General features: G+C 46.2%; 1 long non-coding RNA gene across 2 annotated transcripts; it reads right to left on the reverse strand.

Annotated features, from left to right (window-relative positions):
• Positions 1 to 1,040: 1,040 nt before the first annotated feature.
• LOC119959482 lies at positions 1,041 to 9,468 on the reverse strand. 2 transcript variants are annotated; one of them, XR_005459209.1, is made up of 4 exons: positions 8,460 to 9,468; positions 5,187 to 5,288; positions 2,757 to 2,872; positions 1,041 to 1,097 (listed from the first exon to the last, which is right to left on the reverse strand). It is a non-coding gene; the product is annotated as an uncharacterized LOC119959482 (long non-coding RNA). The 2 variants fall into 2 exon arrangements; XR_005459210.1 differs by having other exon boundaries at positions 1,045 to 1,097; positions 2,750 to 2,872.
• Between the last annotated feature and the right edge of the window lie 15,678 nt (positions 9,469 to 25,146).

Below are 25,146 nucleotides of genomic sequence, written 5' to 3' on the forward strand. Positions count from 1 at the left end.
TAGCCCTGTGTACTGCAGACTGGATATCGCTGCAGGCCTGTTGTGTTGTTGAGCTGTTCCTTTAGTTGGAGTGACGCATTGTACAAACAAAATTTCTGGGTTGGACAGTAGCACATTGGTTAGCACTGTTGATTCACAGCACCAGGGTCCAAGATTTGATTCCTGCTTGGGTGACTGTATATACGGAGTCCTCCTGTGTCCTATGCACGTCCTCGCTGTGTCTGCATGGGTTTCCTCCCATGTCCAAAGATGTGCAGGTTAGGTGGATTGGTAAATGGGCTGGAGTTGATCAACAGAAAGGGACCCCAAATGAATATGTTTCAGTCCTGAATGTGAGTTAACAGCAAAATCCAACCACTGTGGTTACTTGTGACCTCGTTGGTGTCTCAACAGGAGGGATGAAGTGGTGAATCCCTTCCCACATTGGGAGCAGGTGAATGGTCTCTCTCCCATGTGAACTCGCTGGTGTGTCTGCAGGTGGGATGAAGTGATGAATCTCTTCCCACACTTTGAGCAGGAGAATGGCCTCTCCCCAGTGTGACTTCGCTGATGTACAGTGAGGTTAGATGATTGTCTGAAGCCAGTCCCGCAGTAAGTGCACCTAAATGGTCTCTCATCAGTGTGGACACGTTGATGATGTATCAGTTCCCCAGAACTTTTATAGCACTTCCTGCAGTCTGGACATTGAAATGGTCTCTCCCCAGTGTGAACCCGCTGGTGACTCAGCAGGTGGGATGACTGAGTGAATCCCTTCCCACACTTGGAGCAGGTGAATGGTCTCTCCCCAGTGTGACTGCGTCGATGAGTTTCCAGATGGGATGGGGAAGTGAATCCTTTCCCACAGTCCGCACATTTCCACGGTTTCTCCTCAGTGTGACTGCATTTGTGGCTTGTGAGGACTGATGATTGACTGAATCCTTGTCCACACACACAACATGTGTACGGTTTCTCCCCACTGTGAACAATGTTTTTTCCTTCCATGTTTAAAGTATGATAATATTCAGGATATGATAAATTGAAGTCTCTGTCAGATCCTGATGTGATGCTTGGTTTGAGTTTCCTGACTTTGAATCCTCCCCTTCGAACACCCTGTGAAACTGGTGTAAAAACAGAAAATAGGGAGTGAGAGAGAATCCACAAACCACAAAGGCAGGTTGTGAAATTGAGCTGAATGAATCTGGTCACTTGTGGGGTCGGCTCTCGGACAAAGTGACCATGAAAACTGCTGGATTGTCATAAAAACCCAACTGGCCTCTTTGGGAGGAGAGAGAAAGAGGTGAAGCCATATTAAGAGAGTAGTTGGCAAAGCAACCACGATCTTGAGCTTCATAAACAGTAATATTGATACTGAAACTATGCTTCTGATGGCACAGTGATTAGCACTGCTGCCTCACAACGCCAGGGACCCGGGTTCAATTCCGGCCTTGGTGACTGTGTGGAGTTTGCACTTTCTCCCCGTGTGTGCGTGGGTTTCCACCCGGTGCTCAGGTTTCCTCCCACAGTCTAAAGAAGGCCAAGTTAGGTGGATTGACCTTGATAAATTGTCCCTTAGTGTCCAGGGATGTGCAGGTTAGGTGGGGCTGTGGGGTTACAGGGACAGGGTAGTGGTGTGGGTCTAGACAGGCTGCCCGTCCAGAGAGTCGGTGTAGACTCGATGGGCTGAATGGCCTCCTTCTGCACTGTAGGAATTCTATGGTTCTAATTCTATTCAATGAATCTTTATAAAGCTCTGGTCACCACTCTTCAGGAAGGCTGTGAAGGTTCTTGGAGAAGGTGCAGAGCAGATTTACCAGAATGGATCCAGCAAAGGAGGTTCAGGGGAGATTTGATTCAGGGACACAAGATTATGCCACATTTCCATCGGGTGGACAAAGAAACTCTGTTTCCATTCATTGATCGTGCAAGCACTAGGTAGACAGATGTAAAGTTTTGGGTAAAACCTGGATTGATCTATACAAGATTCAAGAACGAGGGTATCACTGTTGCAAAATATGGAGTCACCCATTTCAGGTGGAGATGAGGATTTTTTATTCTAGAGGGTTGTAAAACTTTGGAAATCACGTCCTCAAAAGGCAGTGGAAGCAGAGTCCTTGAATATTTTTAAAGCAGAGCTGGATAGATTCTTGATGGGCAAGGGGGGTGAAAGGTCATCAAGGGTAGGCAGGAATGTGGAGTTGAGGTGAGAATGAGATCAGCCGCAATCTTATTGAATGCTGAGCAGGCTCGAGGGGCCGAGTGGCCTGATCCTAGTTTGTATGTAAAAGGTACAGGAGATATGAGGTAATATGAGATATGTTTTTGCACAGCGTCCGGCAATGACCTGAAACTTGCTGCCTATGAGGGAGTTTGAAAATGGACACAATGAATCATTTGATTTCAAAAGGAAATTGGACAGACATCTGAGGGAAATAAACCTGCGAGGATACAGGGATGGAGCTGGAGAATGGCACTGACTGGATTGCTGCAGTGAGCTAGTATGGATTCAATGGGCCGAATGCCATTCTCTGTGCCATCATGTCTCTGACTGTTTTGTGTAATCTAGTTTTGTAATTTAACCCCGGAGGGTTCAGATATTACTCAGGTAAATCTGTGCTACACTCCCTCCGAGGCCACTCTATCCTTTCTCAGGTTTGTTGCCCAGAACTGAACACAGTTCTCCAGGTTTGGCCTAACCAGGGTTTGTGAATCTCGGGGCTTTTCCAGTCACACCGAGACCTGAAATCTTCCCTCACAGACAGAACAGACAAACCTTTTACCTTCCACACCCAGATGCTGCTGAAATTCAGTTTCTAATGAATCGAGTGACTCTGTCAGATCGCGATGTGAAGTTTGGTTTGCATTTCCCGCCTGTTAAACCTCCACTTCCAGTATCCTGTAAATTTACAGAAACCTCACTGTCAGTTTAGGATAGAAATTCACAACATTCTCTCCTCGCCAACTTTGATTAAATGTATTCCTGGAGGTTTGATCACATGACCTGCCCCCATCCTCCAGCCATTAATTGGTCAACACATCCATCCTTGTGACACACTGCCTTCCTCGGCCAATTGGGAAGCAAAAGGACTCATTACCTCACAGGACAGTGTTTGACGAGGGCAGCACGGTGGCACAGTGAGTAGCACTGCTGTCTCACGGTTCGATCCCGATCCCGGGTCACTGTTCGTGTGGAGTTTGCACATTCTCCCCATGTTTGTGTGGGTTTCACCCCAACAACCCAAAGATGTGCTGGTTAGGTGGATTGGCCACGCTAAATTGTCCCTGAATTGGAAAAGATGAATTGGGCACTCTAAATTTATTTTTAAAAAGTATAGTGATTGACTGTCAGCCAAACAACCTTCATCCCATTTTCAATATTTTTATATCCGCTGAAGAGAAATGTTCAAAAATCTTTTTTACTGTCCTAATGATTTTCCACAGTCACAAAAATATTTTTGACTGTCCCAATGATTTTCCAGACACCCAAGTATCAATCTCATCAAGGCAGAAGGTAAAATTTGAATTCATTAAAAGTTTACTGAAGACCCTGAAACCATTGTCGATTGTTGCAAAGCCCCATCTGGTTCACTCCTGTCCTTCAGTGAAGGAAATCTTCTACCCTTACCTGGTCTGGCCTACATGTGACTCCAGATCTACAGTTAGCTGGTTGGCTCTTAAAATGCTCTCTGAGATGCACTCAGTTCAAGGGCAATTAGGGCTGGGCAGTGAATGCTGGCCCAGCCAGCGACACCCACATCCCGTGAATGAATAGAAAAGAAAATCTGCCATCCTTACCTGGTCTGGCCGACACGATTCCAAACCACAGCAATGTGGTTGACTCTTTAAATGCCCTCTGAGATGGCCGAGCAAGCAGCTCGGTTTAAGGGAAATTAGGGATGGACAATAAATGTTGGCCCAGCCAGTGACTCCCACAAATGATTAAAATAAAATCCTGGAGACTCCAGTCAGTCAATCCGGGAGAGTTGGCATCCGGGCCAGACTCGCAGCGCATAATAATAATCACGTATTGTCACAAGTAGGCTTCAATGAAGTTACTGTGAATAGCCCCTAGTCCCCACATTCCGGTGCCTGTTCGGGGAGGCTGGAACGGGAATTGAACCCGCACTGCTGGTCTTGTTCTGCATTACAAGCCAGCTGTCTTAGCCCACTGTGCTAAACCAGCCCCTTTCCTGCGGTGCATTGTCCTCTGTAAAGATGGCAGCCGGTAACCCGGGCCTGTCACCGCTCAGCTCTCACTCTGTTCGGTGCTGTTTAAGATGGGACTGTTAACATTTTCCTCGGGAGTTGAAGCCTCCACTGGGTATTTATTAAGCCTCCCAGCTCACTCCGTTGCTTCATATTGCTCCCCGGCCACCCACCGGCTCCAATCCTGAAAGTCGCTTGATTGTTTCTTTCCCGCTCCTCGCACCGTCATCAATAATCTGAACCGCGCATGCGCTGGTCACAGCCCGAACGGCGCATGCTCCAGTCACAGCCGGACTCTGCGCATCTGCGAGGAGCTCCTGTCATGTGGATAGAGCACATTCTCTACACATGTTGGGTAATAAACCCGCCATTGAAATGGATATTTTTGATATAAATTTTGCTTTGCGAACTGATTACGATTAGTAACATTGGGCCAAGGTAACACCCACATCCCAAGAACAAATAAAGGAAAGTTGGCAGTTCGAAAGGCAAATGCAATGTTCGCATTCATTTCAAGAGAGCTACAATACAAGGTGAATGGGGATGATAAACATATCAGCCATGATCGAATGGCAGAGCAAACTCAAACACTCAATGGGCTGAATGGCCTAATTCTGCTTCTCTATCTTTTCTTTTAATGAGGGGATCTCACAGAAACATTTGTAAAACAATTGTTGGAATCCATCCCAGACCTGGATCCAGATCAATTGATTCTTGGAGGTGACTTCAATTGTGTTCTGGATCCTAAATGGACTGGTCCAAGCTGATTCAACCACAACAAAAACATGAAAAAGGAATGAAACCAGACGGACCACCCAGCATCGATCCAGGCACCAGAAACAACAACGGCAAACCCAGCAAAAGATTTTTATAAACTGTTCCCATCAGTAGATTGTAAAAGGATTACGGGACACAGATTTAAGATTGTGAACAAGATCTACAGGGGAGATAGGAGGTTGACATTTTATACAGTGAGTGATAATGATATGGAACTCAATGCTTACACACAAAGGTCAATAATCTCCAGGTCCTGGTAACTCGTGCTGTCAGAATTTGATGTGAGGATTGGTTGTGAGTTTCCTGTCTGCGAATCTCTTTCTAAGCCCCTGTGAAAGAACAGCAAGAAGTCTTACAACACCAGGTTGAAGTCCAACAGGTTTGTTTCAAGCACTAGCTTTCAGAGCACTGCTCCTTCCTCAGGTGAATGACGAGGTATGTTGCAGAAAACTATATATCGACACATTCAAAGATGCAAGACAATGCTTAGAATGCGAGCATTTGCAGGTAATCAAGTCTTTACAGATCCAGAGATAGGTGAAAGAAGTTTACAAAGGCGTCAATGTCAGTCCAGAAATAAAATTCAGGAAAGATAAACATTTCTTTTGGTTTGAGTTTGCTGTGTGTAAATCCTCCCCTACTTATCCCCTGTAAAAGGAGTTTCCAAAATTAATCACTGTCTGTCCAGGATAGAAATTCACAACATTCTCTCCTCCTCCCTGGTCCAGGATGGCCGCTCATGCCCCCCCGCTGCGCACTGACCCTCTTGTCATCAGCAGTCCCCTGATTTGAAGGCGACGTTAACTCAGGGTGTGAGTTTCTACCCTGGGTCTTCATGTGACTGAACAGAGCCGCAGAGCTTTGGACACATGGGGCAGGATGTCCAATGAGACAGTGAAATCCGGAGAGCAGGATTGGCTTCCTGTTCTTTCCATCTCTGCCACCGCTTTGCATCATCAATAAGACATTGGGACTGAAAGACTAATCCAGTTTGATGGACAAGTTGTCTCCATTCTGAACAATGGGGAACAAGCTCCTCCCACTCATTGAAACATCACCCCGACAAAAATGACAAACGCGCATGCGCCCTGATGCACATCCTATAAAGATGGCGGCCGTTAACCCGAGCCGAACTTGAGGATCTGCAGCTCCGCTCGGTACAAATGGGATGCCGGAAACTCTTTTCCGAGGATTGTAGCTGACAACAGCTTTTCACAACGTTTCCGCCCACCCCCACAATCTCTCGCTCCCTCCATAAGTGTTAAACGCCCCTTCCCAATTCCCGATCTGAAGACACAGCCCTTCTCCTTCACCATTACCCACACTGCGCATGCTTCAATCACAACGGGCCCCACCGCTCATTCACTCCAATTGGTTGGAGGACTAGCCCCCCCCGTCAGTTCTCCAGTCCCACCCCTCCTCCTATTGGTCCGGAGCTGCCTTCAATCATCCGGGCATTAGAACATAGAACAGTGCAGCACAGAACAGGCCCTTCGGCCCTCGATGTTGTGCCGAGCCATGATCACCCTACTCAAACCCACGTATCCACCCTATACCCGTAACCCAACAACCCTCCCCTTAATCTTACTTTTTAGGACACTACGGGCAATTTAGCATGGCCAATCCAGCTAACCCGCACATCTTTGGACTGTGGGAGGAAACCGGACGTTTCATTGTGACGGTTCCAGATGGTGAGAGCGGCCACAGGCTCAGGCTGACTGGCTGATTGTCCAATAATAACCGTGAGAGTCTCAGTGGGACAATCAGACAATAATAGTGGAGATGGGGCCCAGAGGAGAAACAACAAAGCATTCACTCACTTTGAGAGTGACAAACACAGTGTCTGTTCCAATAAGAGTCGGGCTGCAGTGTGTGTGAGTGAACACATCATTCGATCCAGTGTAGAATCATAGAATCCCTACAGTGCTGAAGGAGGCCTTTCGGCCCATCGAGTCAGCACCGACCCTCTGAAGGATCACCAATCCCCAGTGTGTTACTCTGTTAAAGGGGCTGGTTTAGCTCACTCAGCTAAATTGCTGGCTTTTAAAGCAGACCAAGCAGGCCAGCAGCAGGTTCGATTCCTGTACCAGCCTCCCCGGACAGGCGCCGGAATGTGGCGACTAGGGGCTTTTCACAGTAACTTCATTGAAGCCTACTCGTGACAATAAGCGATTTTCATTTCATTTCATTATTATTATTAGACAACATCCTATCTGATATTCCAATTCTGGTGTGTGTTACTCTGTTACTGTTATCATTAGACAATAAAAGGAGGGCAAAATAAATGCAAGGTAGCAATGATATTTTGAAGTTTCTGTGTTACAATGAGTGTGACTGGGAGGTGTGTGATAAAATAGGAATGGAAACATCTTGACGAAGGGCGCCACGGTGGCAGTGGTTAGCACTGCTGCCTCACGGTGCTGAGGACCCAGGTTCGATCCCAGCCCAGGGTCACTGCCGTGTGGAGTTTGCACATTCTCCGGTGTCTCCGTGGGTCTCACCCCCACAACCCAAAGATGTGCAGGCCAGGTGGATTGGCCACTTTTGAGGTCCACCAACAAAATAGAACAAAGGAAACAAACTTAGGGACAAAGCAAAAAGGGCCGCTCCAGTTAGGAGCACTGCCCAAACGTAACAAAGATCAGCAGAAACTTAAAAACATCTAATGAGAGTGCATTTATAGGGGTCAATAAAGCACCCCAGCACCTGCAGTGATCACCGGGCATGGAAGGCTTTGATGGTGCCCATGGACACTGCATGCTCCCTTTCTAGGGACACCCAGCTGTGAGTGTAGCCGCGGAAAATGGGCAAACAGTCTGGTCGGATGACTCCCTCGGTCACCCACTGGAACTATAAATGACCCGCTTCACCAGGCCCGGAAGGAGGTAAGTGGCGTTGGTTCGCGAGGTCGTCGGCCCAAGTAGGACTCAGCAAAAACACAGTCCGTGCTCCCACCCTGGAATACCACCCTAATGGAATCCACCTCCTCCCTGCTGGTGTGTGGAGTCTTCAGTCCGGGAGGGGGCTCAGCAAACACCCTGCCCACTCGATCCCTCTGCTCCGGAACAAGCACACTGGGTCGAATAAGGAAGGTTTTGTCCTTGCTGAAGGCAGATGTTATCAGCTGGGAAGACTGGGCCGGGCCCTCGGCCCAGCAAACAAGCAGTCCAAAGGGCTTGCTCCCACCTTCTTTCTGAAGTTGCCTCCTTATTGTTGTCCTCCTCTCCTCTCTCCGTCCCTCTCTCCCCTCTCCTTCCTCCAGGCAGCTCAGCAGCAACCAGCACTGGAAACAGACAGCAAACTGAGCAACAGCAGCAGAGCGAGAGCGAGAAAGAGAGCAGCAGCAACACCAGCAGCCACTCTTCACCACAGCAACATCCTCACAACACCAAAGTCTGCACTGGGAGTGCCAGCTTCGGACTGGCCATGCTAAATTGCCCCTTAATTGGAAACAAATAATTGGGGACTTGAAATTTATAATTAATAATAATAATACTCACCTGTGTCACAATTTTGGTGTTTTCAAGTTTACAATCTCCTCATGCAACCTTTGGCTGGAAAGATATCAGAAGCCTTGGAAGCAGCTGTAAAAGGAAATTACAATGGTCAGAAATGTTAGTCGAGGTTAGAAATTAAGATCAGACAAACATTGATCTTGAGTTGAGTTTGCTGGGTGTTAATCCTCCCCTTCTAACCCTCGGTAAAAGGAGTTTCCAAAATCCATCATTCTTCAAGTCCAGGATAGAAGTTCCAAACATTCTCTTCCCTTGTTGTCAGTCCCAGGATTATTTAATGCGGGTTATTCTTGCTTTGGAAGCAGTTCAGTGAAGTTTCACTGGTCTGATTCCTGGGATATGAGAGTTTGTTTTATGGAGGAAGATATTGAGACTCTTTAGTCTGTACCCGCTGGAGTTTTAAAAAAATGAGAGTTGATCTTATTGAAACATCTAAGATCCTGAGGGGTTTTGGTGAAAGAATATTTTTCCACAAGGGGATTCCAGAACTAAGGGGGACAATTTAAAGATAAGAGTTCTCCAATTTGACACTGAGATAAGGAGAAATGTCTTCTTTCAGAGGGTCATCAGTCTGTGGATAAAAGCAAATTACTGTGGATGCTGGAATCTGGATCAAAAACAGAAAATACTGGACAATCTCAGCAGGTCTGACAGTATCTGTGGGGAGAAAAGGGAGCTAATGTTTTGAGTCTGGATGACTCTTTCAAAGCTGAGTTTGTTGAATTCCCTTTCCCTGAGAGTAATGGCTTGGGTCACTGAATATACGCAAAGCTGAGTTAGTCTTTTTTTATCGACTGGGGAGTCAAAAAAGGTTTCTGGGGGAAGGCAGGAAAATGTAATTAAGGGCACATTTGGATCAGCCATGCCTTTATTGAATGGCAGAGTAGGGTCAATAGGCCGCATGGCCAGTCCCTGCTCCTACTAATTCTGATGTTATTATTCTTCTGTTCTCCGGATTGCCACACACACATGGCAGCAGCACCGTTCCCCTCTGGAGGGGTCCTGTCAATCATCCAGACAATGATTTTCTCTCCTGGTCACCAGGATGCTGAAGCATCGCCTCTGTTACGTCATCAAGATGGCTCCTCAGCCGCGCCGCTAAACAAAGATGGCGGCCGTGGATCTGGGCCTGATACCGGATAAAAGCTCCGCAGCTGCAAACGCGGGATTTGTAGGGTCTTATTCCGGCCTTGTGACCAGCAGGGGGTGTTTATGAAGCCTTCACTCCCTCCCCACCCCGGCTCCCGGCTCCATTCCTCCCTCCGTCTCACCGCCCCAAACAGCCGCTCCCGCACTCGCAGACCTCCGACAAAGTGACACTGCGCATGCTCCAGACACAGCCCAGCATTGCGTCTGCGCACTGGGCTCCTGTGGAATGAATAGGGCACATTCACAGCCGCATGGAATGGTGGGTAGTAGCCGCACCATTGAAACTGCAAACAGTAAATACAAAATAACTTGGTTACCAATTCATAAAAATAATCAAGCAAATTATTTTCAATGGGTATTCTGCTATTCTCTATTTCTCAAAATGAATTAATGCTGCTCTCCCGTGGAACAGTGCAGAACTTAAGGTGTTTTTTTCAGTGTTTTTCTCCAGTGTTTTTTCCCCAATGGGTCCTTCCTCTCTCCTCCCGAGAAGATGCAAACTCATGCTGGGTTCAATCCCATAATCAGTCATTCCTCCACCTTCTTCCCTCTTGCTCGTGATACTGAATGTTCAGTGTTTTCTAGAATGATCCAGCACAGATGGAATTCACTCTGCACATCATATCTGCACTAACTCAGAACAGGAGTTACCACTTTTCCTGGTTAAATTCCATATGCCACTGTTCTTCCCACATGACCAGCCCATCTGTATCAATCCGTAATTTAAGGCTTTTGTCCTCGCTAGTTACCACACCAACAATTTTCCATTTGCAAACTTATCTGCAAACTTATCGATCATATCTTCACATAGTTCAAGTCCTCGATTTTATATGTAATTACGATTGATGGCTGAGGATGCACCAGGATCTCCATCAGCACCTGAACCTGTGTTTCTTTCCTGTGACATAATCGAGAGCTTTAATAACTCTAGAGAAACAATGCTGAGAAAGCTGATGTTCTTGTCAAGGCTAATAACTGGGTGCTGCCTTGCCTGTCTCTGAATTTACTCCACTCCTGTTCACTCCCCACTAATGTAATAAGCATTGACTGTAATGACTGGCAAGAGTTTGCTGCCAATCAGTCACTATCGTGACAACGTGTCCATCAAACTGCATCATTAGGATGGCACGGTAGTATAGTGGTTAGCACTGTTGCTTCACAGCGCCAGTTTTGATTCCCGCCTGGGTTACTGTCTGTGCAGAATCTGCACATTCTCCCCGAAAGACTTGCTTGTTAGGTGAATTTCTCATTCTGAATTCACCCAAACAGGCGCCGGAGTGTGGCGACTAGGGGTTATTCACAGTAACTTCATTAGTGATAATGTAAGCCTACTTGTGACAGCAATAAAGATTATTATTATTATTACATTTGAATTCCAACGCCTCAATGAAGAGGCAGAGAGTGGCAGAGAAGGATCTCTGCCAAAGATCTGTGGATCGAGAAACACCTTCTCAAATCGCAGAAAGACCACAAGAGAAACACATTACTCTTAGTAGATGTCATCGTCGAAATGAGGAACAGCTGAAAACCTAACAACAGAGGAGGAGCAGGTCATGAAGGTGTGACAGTCAATGGGACTTTCTGTGTTTGAGCAGATCAGCTGGAATTCCATCCTTGCCGGGCACCTTTCTGCTTTCTCAGCAATCAATGGCCTTTCCCAGTTCAAGTGATGAGGGTTCCTTGTCCAACTCAACCATGACAGGAAGCTGCAGGAGAGTCAAACAGAGATTGGGAGGTGTCCATCTCACAGGAGTACAGCTCACAGTCGTGTTCAACCCAGCGGGACATATTTACATCTGCGGGTGAGAATTTCACCATAATCCATAATCAGGGCGGCACGGTGGCGCAGTGGTTAGCACTGCTGTCTCACGGTGCCGTGGTCCCTGGTTCAATCCTGGCTCTGGGTCAATCTCCATGTGGAGTTTGCACATTCTCCCCGTGTTTGCATGGGTTTGGCTCCCACAACCCAAAAATGTGCAAGGTAGGTGGATTGGCTCTGCTAAATTGCCCTTAATTGTAAAAAATGAATTGGGTACTCTAAATTCAAAAACAATAATCCACAATCAAATGCATTTCGGATTCCTTGACGTAGGCTGCACCAGTATTTATTTGTACAGCATCTTCATCTTTTACAAAATGGTCTTGGCAATGTTCAAGTCCCAAGTGATGGACTGTTCTGGCTTTTGGGTTTATGTTGGGCCTCGGGTCGGCATTGCTTTTTGCTTCAACGACAGATGTCATCTCTGCTGAGTGGCTCTCAAACCAGTCTTTGTTGTGGGTTCCACCTTTACTAAATGTTACGGCTGTTGTGTCAGAAATGATTCAACTCAGCGACTTCCAATCTTCATCAATAATAATGTTGATTAAGTTTCTATTCATGAGGTGGTGAAATATTTTACGGTTTTATTTCATGTTGATAATTTAATTTCATAATGGTGGTGTCACAGTGAAAAATGTGTAAATCAGAAAGAATTGCCAGCAAGGATTAATCAGCATTTTCCAATCGGAGATCAGTAGAATGTTTCAGAAACTGAATTATAGATTTTGCACCAAAAACTATTTAGGATTAAAGTAAAAGTGTATCACACTATAGCAAGTGTGTTCCTGAGGAAATGAACAGAAAGGCATAAAGGGTAGTAGGCCAAGTTAGGAGTAAAATTTTACTGCAGTAGAATAAGGAGTTAGGTTAGTGGACTTTTAAACATCAACTGGGATTCAAGGCAGGAAGAGGGGGATGGGCAGCCACTAGGACCATTTCTTTGTTGCCAGGGATACTGGGAAAAGGGGCCTCAGGCCATGTTAAGGAATGTAGGGAAAGCCTATGGGAGCTTTGCATTTGTACTGTTGCCTTATTTGGTCGTATGTTTGTGAAACTTGATGCAACTTGAATGTATAGAAATTAGATGTTTTGTTCCCTCGGCTCTCTGGCTGTTGAAGAGGCAGGAGACTGGTGGTGTCCTGCTCTCCCAATAGAGTGAGTCACCCAGCCAGCTGGTTAAAATAAACAATAATTGATACCTGCAAATCCGTCTCAAATTTTATTGAGCCCAGACTGGCAGCAAAAGAATCAGGATTGTTATTCCTGGGAGAGATCTTGAATAAAGAGGAAAGATGTTTTTAAAAAGAGACACTGCAGCCCCCAAAATCAGTGACAAATCCAGAATATTAAACTGCAGCCAGTTATAGGGGTTGTTGACATCAGCAGAAATAAACATATATTGTAAGACTATCGATCTTGTATGTGATTAACAGCAGCAATAACAGCAGAATCCAGTCTCTTCAGTCACTCATGTAGCTGTTGATGTGTCAAGAGGTTAAATGACTGAGTGAATCCCTTCCTCACACAGAGCAGATGAACGGCTTCTCCTGTGTGCGTACGTGTGTGCAACAAACAGCAGGCTGCTGGACTGAGAATATCTCTTCCCAGAGACAGAGGAGATGAACAGTCTTTCCCCTCTGTAAGTGCAAGTGTGTAATAAACAGTAGGCTGCCGGACTGAGTATCTCTTCCCAGATACAGAGGGGATGAACGGTCTTTCCCCAGTGTGAATATGTTTGTGTGCAATCAGAGTGGATGACTGCCTGAAATTCTTCCCACTGAGTACAAGTCAGTGGATTCTCCTCGGTGTGTATTTGCTTGTGCATCAGAAACTATTTAGGATTAAAGTAAAAGTTTGTAATGCTGTAGCAAGTGTGTTCCTGGGAGAGATCTTGAATAAAGAGGAAATATGTTTTTAAAAAGAGACCCTGTAGTCCCCAAAATCAGTGACGAATCCAGAATATTGAACTGCAGCCAGTTATAGGGGTTGTTGACATCAGCAGAAATAAACCAAATATTGTCAGACGATCGATCCTGTATGTGATTAACAGCAGCAATAACAGCAGAATCCAGTCTCTTCAGTCACTCATCAAGCTGTTGATATGTTAAGAGGTTAAATGACTGAGTGAATCCCTTTCTACACACAGAGCAGATGAACGGTCTCTCCCCTGTGTGAGTAGGTGTGTGTAACAAACAGTAGGCTGCTGGACTGAGAGTATCTCTTCCCACATACAGAGGAGATGGACGGTCTTTCCCCAGTGTCAATACGTTGGTGTGCAATGAGAGTGGATGACTGCCTGAAGTTCTTCCCATACTGAGTACAAGTAAGTGGATTCTCCTCGGTGTTTATTTGCTTGTATATCAGAAAGCTGAATGAATGAATGAATCCCTTCCAACACACAGAGCAAGTGAACAGTCTTTCCCCAGTCTGAACATGTTGGTGTACATTGAGGTTAGATAACTGCCTGAACCTCTTTTAACAGTGAGTGCAGCTGAATGGCCTCTCCTCAGTGTGAATTTTTGGTGTGACATGAGGCTGCCTGACATACTGAATCCCTTCCCACAGACAGAACAGATGATTGGCTTCTCCCCAGTGTGATTGCATCGATGATTTTCCAGCTGAGATGAACATTTGAACCGTTTCGCACAGTCCTCACAATTCCACACTTTCTCCATGGTGCCGGTGTCCTTGTGTCTCTCCAGGTTGGATGATCAGTTGAAGCCTCGTCCACACAGAACACATGCATGGTGTCTCCCTGCTGTGAATGGTGTGATGTTTTTTCTAAGCTGTGTAACTGGTTAAAGTTATTTCCACAGTCTGTTCACTGGATCAGACAGATGGGTGACCACTAGAAAGGGCAGGCAGGCAGTGCAGGAATCCCCTATGGCTGTCCCCCTCTCTAACAGGTATACCATTTTGGATGCTGTTAGTGGGGGTAACCCAGTGGGGAAAACAACAACAGCAACCTGAACAGTGGCACCACAACCGGCTCTGTTGTTCAGCAGGGGAGGACAAAGTGTGGGAGAGCGATAGTTATAGGGGCCTCTATATGAAGGGGCACAGATAGGTGCTTCTGTGGACAGGAAAGAGACTCCAGAATTGTATGTTGCCTCCCTGGTGCCAGGATCCAGGATGTCTCTGAACGAACACTGGACATCCTGAAAGGGGGAGGGTGAACAACCACTGGGATCTCTTCCAGGGCAGGTGTGACCTGTACAAGAAGGACGTGTTGCATCTAAACTGGAGGGGCACCAATATCCTGGCTGGGAGGTTTGCTATCGTCACTCGGGAGGATTTAAACAAGTATGGCAGGGGGGTGGGAGCCAGAAGGTGTAATAACTGAAGGTGAATTGGAGAACAAAAATAAGAGAATCACATCACCCTGTCTGCTCAAACACAGTGGTTTGAAGAGTATTTGTTTCAACACCAGCAGTATAGCGGGGAGGCAGATGAACTTAGAGCACTTATTAGTACTTGGAATTACAATGTTGTGGCTATCACAGAAACATGTTTAAAGGAAGGGCAGGATTGGCAGCTGAATGTTGGAGGATAGAGATGCTTCAGGAGAGATAGAGAGGGATGTAAAAGGGGTGGGTGAGTAGCATTACTGGTTAAGGAGAATATTATTATATTATGAGGGGAAATATACCGTTAATGGCAAAACTCCCAGGAATATAGAAAGTCAGAGAGATCTGTGTGTGCATGTGCACAAATCTTTCAAGTTGGCATCACAAATGAACAAGATAGTCAAGAAAGCAGATGGAATGCTTCCCTTCATTGGACGGGGCAGCAAGTATAAAAACTGCCAAGTCAGGCAATAGTTGTGTAGAACCTTGTTAAGGCCACACTTGGAATATTGAGCACAATTCTGGTCGCCACAGTACCAGAAGGATGTGGAGGATTTGGAGAGGGTGCAGAGGAGGTTTACCAGGATGTTGCCTAGTCTGGATTGTGTTAGGTATGTGGAGAGGCTGAATAGACTCGGATTGTTTTCATGAGAAAGACAGAGGTTGAGGGATGACCTGATAGAGGTCGACAAGATTATGAGGGGCATGGATAGAGTGGATGGGCAGGCACTCTTTCCTAGGGTGGGGGGGTCAGTCACCCGGGGGCATAGATTTAAGGTCCCTGGGGCAAAGTTTAGAGGAGATGTGCGAGGCAGGGTTTTTTTTACACAGAGGGTGGTGAGTGCCTGGAATGCATTGCCAGGGGAGGTTGTGGAAGCAGATACGTTAACGGCGTTCAAAAGGCATCTTGACAAACACATGGATAGGATGGGTATAGAGGGATACGGCACAAGGAAGTGCTGAGGGTTTTGGCAAATGTTGGTATCATGACCGATACAGGGTTGGAGGGCCAAAGGGCCTGTTCCTGTGCTGTATTGTTCGTTGTTCAAAGACCCTGTTCAATGTGGGAGAAACAGCTCCCATGTTCGGAATGTGGATGACGTTTTAGCCGATGGTCTGACCTTTCGAACGATATGTAGTCACGCTGGAAGAAACCTTGGAAATCTGGGGATTGTGGAATAGATTTAATCAGACCGGGAGATTCATCGACCTGTTCACACTGAGGAGCGACCGTTAATGTTCTCCATGTGTGGGAAGGGACTCACTCGGTTCACCAGCCTCACTTCATCATGGTCAATCTGTACTGGACTGTTGCCAAGTGCAATATATCTTTCCTGAGGTTTGGTGGCCAGTACGGAACACAGTTCATGCAGCAAGTGAGGAAAAGACAGCAGGAGTTTCTCTAATCTGTGATTTACAAGGGCACATTCTTGGTTCCCAGCAGTTAAGTTTCTGCAGTAATTTCCTCATTTTCCCTGAACTACCCTGCCTGTTAATTCTATTATTTCTGATAATTCCACTACTGTAGCGAAAACATCACAGGTTAGAATTTAATCTGTTCTATTATTCACTCTGGTTTAAGTTTATGTTGAGGTTAATAACAGACAAACTCTGTCCTCTCCCCGATCCAATAAAAGTTTCCAATGAGTCGATTCTGTGGAATGGAATGTCTTATCAGCGTTTCCACGGTGACCTGTCTGCAGTGAAGCTCCTGCTTGAGTTTCTAACTCAGACTAAACTTCTCTCCCCCATAACACACATTATATCAGCCATTGGATGTCAATGAATTTCAGCCATGTTATGTTAATATCTCCCAAACCCAAAAAGTAGTTCAGATACACAAATATTTAAACGTGGGAGGACAAGTTGATAAAGTGTTTCAAAAACACATGGGATCCAAGGTTTTATAATTCTAAGTGTGGAGTACAAAATGACAGATGTCATGTAAACCTGGACAAATCATTGATTAGGCTGCAGTTGGAATATTAGATCAGGTTTTGAGGATCTTACACCAGGAAGGATGTCAAGGTCATGGAGAGGGTGTGGAAGAGATTCACTGAGATGATCCCGGGGAAGAGAGGCTTTAGTTACATGGAGGGATGAGAGAAACTGGGGCTCTTTTCATTCAAACAGGGCTAACTGGAGATCAGAGGGAGGGGTTTTGATTCCGGCCTTGGGTGACTGTGTAGAGTTTGCACTTCCTCCCCGTGTCTGCGTGGGTTCCTTCCGGGTGCCCCGGTTTCCTCCCACAGTCCAAAGACTGTGGTTAGCGCAGGTGAGGTGGATTGGCCATTTAAAAAGATTTCCTCTGAGTGTCCAAAGGTTAGGTGGGCCTCAGGGTATAGGGTGGAGGAGTGGGGTGCCGTATTGGAGAGTTGATGCAGACTTGATGGGCCAAATGGCCTCGTTCTGCACTGAAGGGATTCTATGGGACAGAAAAAGGCTCATATGAAATATCAATCAGACTGTACAACAATGTTTTGGACTCTCACTGTCCCTCTGGGCCTGCGGGGTATTTGTGTGTGTGTGTGGTGGTGGTGGTGGTGGTGGTGGGGGGAGGGGGGGGGGGTGGGGGGGGGGCAGGGGGGGGCAGGGGGGGCAGTGGGGGAACAGGTGATGGTTTCTCTTATGTCTGAATGAAATGTAATTTTTAAAGTGAAGGGTGTCTGTACTGGGGAATCTGAGTACCAACTGCCAGCTTGAACCATTCCCGGCAGGTGAAAGGCCTTTCCCCAGTGTGAATCCACTGGTGTCTCAGCAGGTTGCCTGAGTGAATGAATCCCTTTCCACACTGGGAGCAGGTGAATGGCCTCTCCCCAGTGTGAATCCGCTGGTGTAGAGTGAGTGGAGACGATCGTCTGAACCCAGTCCCACAGTCGGAGCAGCTGAATGGTTTCTCGTCAGTGTGAACTCTTTGATGGGACACCTGATCCCGAGAACTTTTAAAGCACTTCCCGCATTTAAAAGGTCGCTCATCATTGTGAATCTGCTGATGTGTCAGCAGTTGGGATGAATGAGTGTATCCCTTCCCACCATCGGGGCAGGTGAAAGGCCTTTCCCCAGTGTGAACTCGCAGGTGCAGAAAGGGAGAGAGAACGGAGTGAGGGTAACAGGAAGCAATGAACCAACAACTGAATCACAATTTGACAGAATCTCCAAAACACTTAACCTCCACCACCTGGATGGAGCAGGACAGCAGATGTATGTGAACATCACCACCTGCAAGTTCCTTTCCAAGCCACACACAGTCTGATCTTGTCCGACATCCAGTGCTGGATGAGCAGAACTTTCCTCCATTTAAATATTGAGAAGACTGAACCCATTCCCTTCCTGTCCCCTCTACAAACTCCACTCCCTTGTTACCAATTCCATTCCTGTCAAATGTTTCACCCCTAGATGAGCTCTTAACCACATATCCACATCATCACCAAGATTGCCGATTTCCACCTCAGGAACATAGCTCTTCTGCACCTTAGTCTCTGTTCATCTGCTGCAGAAACCATCATCCATTCTTCTGTTACGTCTCAACCAAATTATTCCAATGCACTCGCAGCCGGACTCCAACATTAAACAACCCCCTCCATCCCATCCCAAACTCTGCTACCTATGTGCTAACTCACACCAGCCCCTGTCCCACTGATCTGCAAATGCTTCCTTTTAAAAGGCACAAAAAAGTTTTAATTTCTCATTCTTCTTTTCCTCCATGGTAGTGATCATCCAGATCTCTGTAATCTCTTCCACACACACCCCTTTGAGATCTCTGCACTCATTTAATTCCAGCCACTTGAGAATTCCTGATTTTAATCTCTTCACCATTACTGAGTTGCCAAGGCCTCAATTTCTGGAATTTCCTCCTTAAAACTCTCTGACTCAATTTCCTCCGTTAGGATTCTCCTTAAAACCTAATATCTCCTCATGAGAGGCTGAAAAGGTTTAGCTTACAGGGCTAATCGCTGGCTTTTAAAGCAGACCAAGCAGGCCAGCAGCACGGTTCGATTCCTGTACCAGCCTCCCCGGACAGGCGCCGGAATGTGGCGACTAGGGGCTTTTCACAGTAACTTCATTGAAGCCCACTCCTGACAATAAGCGATTTTCATTTCATTTTCATTCATGTGGCTCAGTGTCAATTGTTATTTTCTGACGTTTCTCTAAAAGTCTTAAAAGTTGTATTTTGTTCAAGTCATAATATAAATTCGAATTATGGTCACTGCCCTCGACATATATTCTGCCCCATAAATAAGAATTTGTAACTCAGCGTGAAACAGTCAGGAAGACACATTTTAAAAATGTTGCCCCCAACAATGATGGCGACTGAGCCTGCGCTCTGCTGCTCGTGCCCCAATAAAGATGGTGGATGCGCGTGCGCACTACCGCGACTGATCTAAATAATGATGCCGAGGGCGCATGCGTAGCGTTGCGAGCACCAAATAAAGATGGCGGCCGCATAGTCTCTTCTGGAACAAAACTGCAAAGTCCTCTCAGATCCCCAGGTACCGGTGGTTTATTTTGTCAGGTGTTCGGTTTACATAACATGTTTACGAAGCGTGCCTATCAACCCGCATGATCCAGCTCTCCCTCCGACCCGCCATTCCCACCGTCACTGATTACAGATCCAAGAAAGAACCTTTTCCGCGTCGCCATTAATCACAGTGCGCATGCTTCACTCGGCCCAGTCCCGCCCCTGATTCATTCCGATTGGTTGGAGGACCAGTCACTCCCGACATGTCCGCCCGAACCCGCCGACTCCACTATTGGTCGCGCGATGCCGTCAATCATTGCTCGGGCATTGTGAGGCGTCAGGTGAGAGGTCCGTGCTGGGGGGCGGGGTTTACAAATCCCCAGTGCGGCCCCAGAGCCGAACAATGAACATTCTCCACTCTCACTGTCCGTTACTTCCGGCTTCTCTCCACAAACAACCTCAGAGAGACCGGGGGGGGGGGGACACGACACTGACCCAGTGACAATGTCACTGCATTAGTCACCCAGAGAGACAGGAACATGTTCTGGGGACATGAGGTCCAATCCATTAATTTAATAACATCTGGAATTTAAAGTTAATCCCAATGATGGTGACTGAGGGTCACTGAGAAAATCTTCAATGTCACTGGATTAGGTCAAAAAGGCAGAAAGTAGGAAACTAGTTAGTTTAAAGTCTGTTGTTGGGAAACTGTTGGAATCCATTTTTGAGGAAGCAGTATCTGGACATTTGGAAAGTCAAACTGCAATCCATCAGAGTCAGCGTGGTTTTGCGAAGGGTAGATTGTGTTTGATTCATTTCTTGCAGTTCTTGGAAGATGTAACAAGCCAAGTGGATAATGGGGTCCTGTAGATGTATTTGGACTCCCAGAATACATTTGATAAGGTGTCACACAAAAGGTAATAATCAACATAAAATCCCACGGGGTTGAGAGATGATATATTAGCTTGGATAGAGGATTGGCTAACCAGCAGAGAGTGGGGATTAGATTTATTGATACAGGTAGTGAGGAAAAATATTTCTATCTAGAGGGTGGTGACGGTCTGGTATGTACTGCCTTCGGAGGGTGATAGAAACGGGTTGCCTCACATCCTCTAAAAAAGTACCTGGATGGAGACTGGCACGTCATAACATTGAAGGCTATGAGCCAAGTGCTGGCAAATGCGATTAGGTCAGGTTTATCATGTGTTGGTGCAAATTTGATGGACCGAAGGGCCTCTTCTGCACTGTGAATGAAATGAAAATCGCTTATTGTCACAAGTAAATGAAGTTACTGTGAAAAGCCCCCATTCCGGCACCTGTTTAGGGAGGCTGGTACGGGAATTGAACTGTGCTGCTGGCCTGCCTCGGTCTGCTTTAAAAGCCAGTGATTTAGCCCAGTGTGCTAAACCAGCCCCTCTGAGTTGCTGATGATACAAAGTTCGGTGGCATCATAGACGGCGTAGATGATTGCATTAAATTGCAAGAAGATATTGACTGACAGACAAGGTGAATGGGCAAGATTGTGGCATTATTACCAAGTGAGAGGTTATCTGTTTTGAACCGAAAAAGGATCGAACTGAGTACTTTCTAAATGGAAAGAGGTTCAGTACAGTGGGTGTCCAAAGAGACTTGGGGTTCATAGAATCTATGGTATGGAGATGGGCCCTTCAGCCCAAACTGGTCCATGCCAACCAAAAAGCTCATCTAAGCCAATCCCATTGGCCTGTATTTGGCCCATATCCCTCTGAACCTTTTCTATTCATGTATCTGTCCAAATGCCTTTTCAGTGTTGTCAATGTCCCTGCCTCAACTACTTCCTCCGGCAGCTCATTCCGTACTATCCTCTGCGTAAAACCATTGCTCCTCAGATTCCCATTAATTCTTTTCCGTCTTAACCTAAACCTATGCCCTTTAGTTCCCGACTCCCTAACCCTGAGAAAAAGACTGAGTGCATTCACCCTGTCCATGCCTCTCATGATCTTATACACCTCTATAAGATCACCCCTCAGTCCCCTACGCTCCAAAGACAAAGGCCCTGGTCTGTCGAATCTCTCCCTTTCACTCGGTCTCTTGAGTCCTGGCAACATCCTTGTAAATCTCTTCTGCGCTCTCTCCAGTTTAATAACATATTTCCGATAGCAACGCAGCCAAAACTGAACACGATACTCCAGGTGCGACCTCACCAACGTTCTGTACAACTGCAACATAACTTCCCAACTTGTATACTCAATGCCCTGACTGATGAAGGCCAGCATGCCAAAAACCTTCTTCAGAGAATTTGCAGTGCAGAAGGAGACTATTCAGCCCATCGAGTCTTCCAGAGCTGGATAACCCTTAGAAAGAGCACCCTACTCAAGCTCACTTATCTACCCTATCTCTGTAACCCAGTAACCCCCACTTAACCTTTTTTTTGGACATTAAGGGCAATTTAGCATGGAGAGTCCACCTATCCCGCACATCTTTAGACTGTGGGAGGAAAGCAGAGAACACACGCAGGCACGGGGAGAGCGTGCAGACTCCACACAGACAATGACCCAGCTGGGAATCGAACCTGGGACCCTGAAGCTGTGAAGCAACTGTGCTAACCACTATCCTACCGTGCTGCCCTATCTACCTGTGACTCCACCTTTAAAGAACCGTGCACATGAACTCCAAGGTCCCTCTGTTCCATGATACACCCTAAGGCCCTACCATTCACTGTGAAAGTCGGACCTTGATTTGACTTTCTGAAATGCAACACCTCACACTTATCTGTATTGATCACCATTTGCCATTTCTCGGCCCACTTCCCCAGCTGATCAAGATCCTGCTGCAATTTTTGATAACCTTCCTCACTGTCTACAATACCACCTATTTTAGTGTCACCTGCAAACTTACTGATGAAGGACAGAGGACTTACTGATCAAGGACATCGAGGGCCGAAGGGCCTGTACTGCGCTGTAATGTTCTATGCCTTGTACATTCTCATCCAAATCGTTGATTGTAGATACTAACAGCAATTTCCTGGTTACTGATCTCCGAGTTACTCCCTACTTAGTTAATTACTCCAGTTTCTCAAATTTAGAACAGATTCCCAACCTGCCAATCAGCTTTACTCTGAGGTAAGTTATTTATATTTACTGTTCCGAAGCTCCTCCTCCCTGGATTTGTGCCAACTCCTCTCCCTGCTGTCTAGGCCGTGAATCCCTGAGGTACGTTATTTATATTTACTGTTCCGAAGCTCCTCCTGCCCGAGTTCACACCAACTCCGCTCCCTGTGTTGATGAGATTCATACCTGGGTGTCTGGAAAATCGTTAGGACAGTAACTGTCCTGTAAGGTAATGAGTCCTCTTGCTTCCCAATTGGCCGAGGAAGGCAGTGTGTCACAAGGATGGATGTGTTGACCGATTAATGGTTGGAGGATGGGGGCAGGTCATGTGACCAAACCTCCAGGAATACATTTAATCAAAGTTGGTGAGGAGAGAATGTTGTGAATTTCTATCCTAAACTGACAATGAGGTTTCTGTAAATTTACAGGATACTGGAAGAGGAGGTTTAATAGACGGGAAACGCTAACCAAACGTCACATTGCGATCTGACAGAGTCACTCGATTCATCAGAACCTGAATATCAGCAGCATCTGGATGTGGAAGGTAAAAGGTTTGTCTGTTCTGTCTGTGAGGGAAGATTTCTGGTCTCAGTGTGACTGGAAAAGCCCCGAGATTCACAAACCCTGGTTAGACCAAACCTGGAGAACTGTTCAGTTCTTTTTTTTTTAAATAATTTTTATTGGAATTTTTTACAGAAAATATAAAATCTAACAACAAACAATGAAATGCAACAAAATAACCCATAACAACTGTAACACCCCCCAAACCGTATCAACGCATGTATCACATCCCCCCCCCCCCCCCAACCCCCAACAAGAGAACTTAAAAATAAATTTAAATTAAATAAACAAACATAGTCATCGTTCAGCTCACTGGGCTAAATAGCTGGCTTTTAAAGCAGACGAAGCAGGCCAGCAGCACGGTTCGATTCCCGTACCAGCCTCCCCGGACAGGCGCCGGAACGTGGCGACTAGGGGCTTTTCACAGTAACTTCATTGAAGCCTACTCGTGACAATAAGCGATTTTCATTTTTTTCATTTTCAGTGAGAGTGGAGAATGTTCATTGTTCGGCTCTGGGGCCCCACTCGGGATTTGTAAACCCCGCCCCCCAACACTGACCTCTCACCTAACACCTCACCAAGCCAGTGCAATGATTGACGGCAGCTCCTGGCCAATAGGGTTCAGGGGGCAGCTTCGGAGGACCGGCTGGTCCTCCAGCCAATCGGAGTGAATGAGGGGGCGGGTCTGGGCCGAGTGAAGCATGCGCAGTGTGATTAATGGCGGCGCAGAGAAAATTCTTTCTCGGATCCACAATCCGTAAAGATGGGAATGGTGGGACCGAGGGAGAGATGAATCAGGCGCGTCGTTGGACACACTTCGTAAATATGTTATATAAACTGAAAACCCGTAAAAATAACCTACCGGTACTGGGGGCCTGCAGTTTTCTCAACGACGGGACGATGGGCACGCCATCTCTATCGCGTGCGAGTGGGGTTGCGCATGCGCGCTCATCAACTTTATTTGGGCACTCGCAGCAGTGGAGCGCACGCGTACCCACCATTTCTATTGGGGGCAGCAGTACTGTATTGGGTTCAGGCTCAGTCGCCATCTTTGTTGAGGGCAAAGTTTTTGAAATGTTTCATCGTGACAGACTGTTTCACTCTGAGTTACAAATTCCTCTTTATGAGTCAGAACAATGATACATGTCCAGAGCTGTGACAATAATTCAGATTTATTTTGACAGAATAAAGATTTTTGAGACATTTCAGAGAAATGTTACAAAATAACAATTGACACTGATCCACAAGAGGAGATATTAGATTTTAAGGATAATCCTAAGAGAGGAAAGTGAGTGAGAGTCGGAGATTTTTAAGGAGGAAATTCAAGAGCTTGTGGCCCAGTCAAATGATAAGAGGTCAGTAATGGTGGACCGAATAAATCAGGAATGCTATAGTGGCCGAAATTAAATGAGTGCAGAGATCTTGAAGGTGTGTGTGTGTGTGAGGAGATTACAGAGACCAGGTTGATCACAACTACAGGAAAAGAAGAATGGGAAATTTCAACTTTTGGTTCTTCTTAAAAGGAAAGTAAGCACAGGGGATGGGTAAACAAGACTTGTTTGTATTGTATTTGTTTTATTGTCACATGTACTGAGGTACAACGAAAAGTATTGTTCTGTGTACAGTCATAACTTCATAAGATACAGGAGCAGAATTAGGCCATTTGGCCCAATGTGTCTACTCCGCCATTCTATCATAGCTGATATGTTCCTCATCTGCTACCCACAATGCTAAAGAACAAGAGCTGGACTGCAAAATCAGCCAGAGAATCTCCTCCCGAGAACACATGATCTAGGACCTGGAGTAGGAAATTTAGCCTCCCGAGTCTAAACATATTCAATGTGATCATGGCTGATCCCATCCTGGGCTCAACTCCACCGTCCTCCATAAGCCTTCAACCCATTACCAATTTAAAATCTGTCTGACTCCTCTTTGAATTTACTCACTGTCCCTTTATCCACTGCACTCCGGGGTAGCAAATTCCATAGATTCATAACCCTTTGGGAGAAGTAGTTTCTCTTCAAATCGGTTTTAAATTTGCTACCTCTTATTCTAAGATCATGACCTCTCATTTAAAATGCACCACAAGAGGAAGCATCAGCTCCATGTCTACTTGATAATCTTTATTATTGTAACAAGTAAGCTTACATTAACACTGCAATGAAATTACTGTGGAAATCCCCTAGTTGCTACATTCCGGTGCCTGTTCAGGTACACAGACGGAGAATTCAGAATGACCAAATTACCT

This window comes from Scyliorhinus canicula, unplaced genomic scaffold (genome assembly GCF_902713615.1).
Source record: "Scyliorhinus canicula unplaced genomic scaffold, sScyCan1.1, whole genome shotgun sequence".
NCBI lineage: Eukaryota > Metazoa > Chordata > Chondrichthyes > Carcharhiniformes > Scyliorhinidae > Scyliorhinus > Scyliorhinus canicula.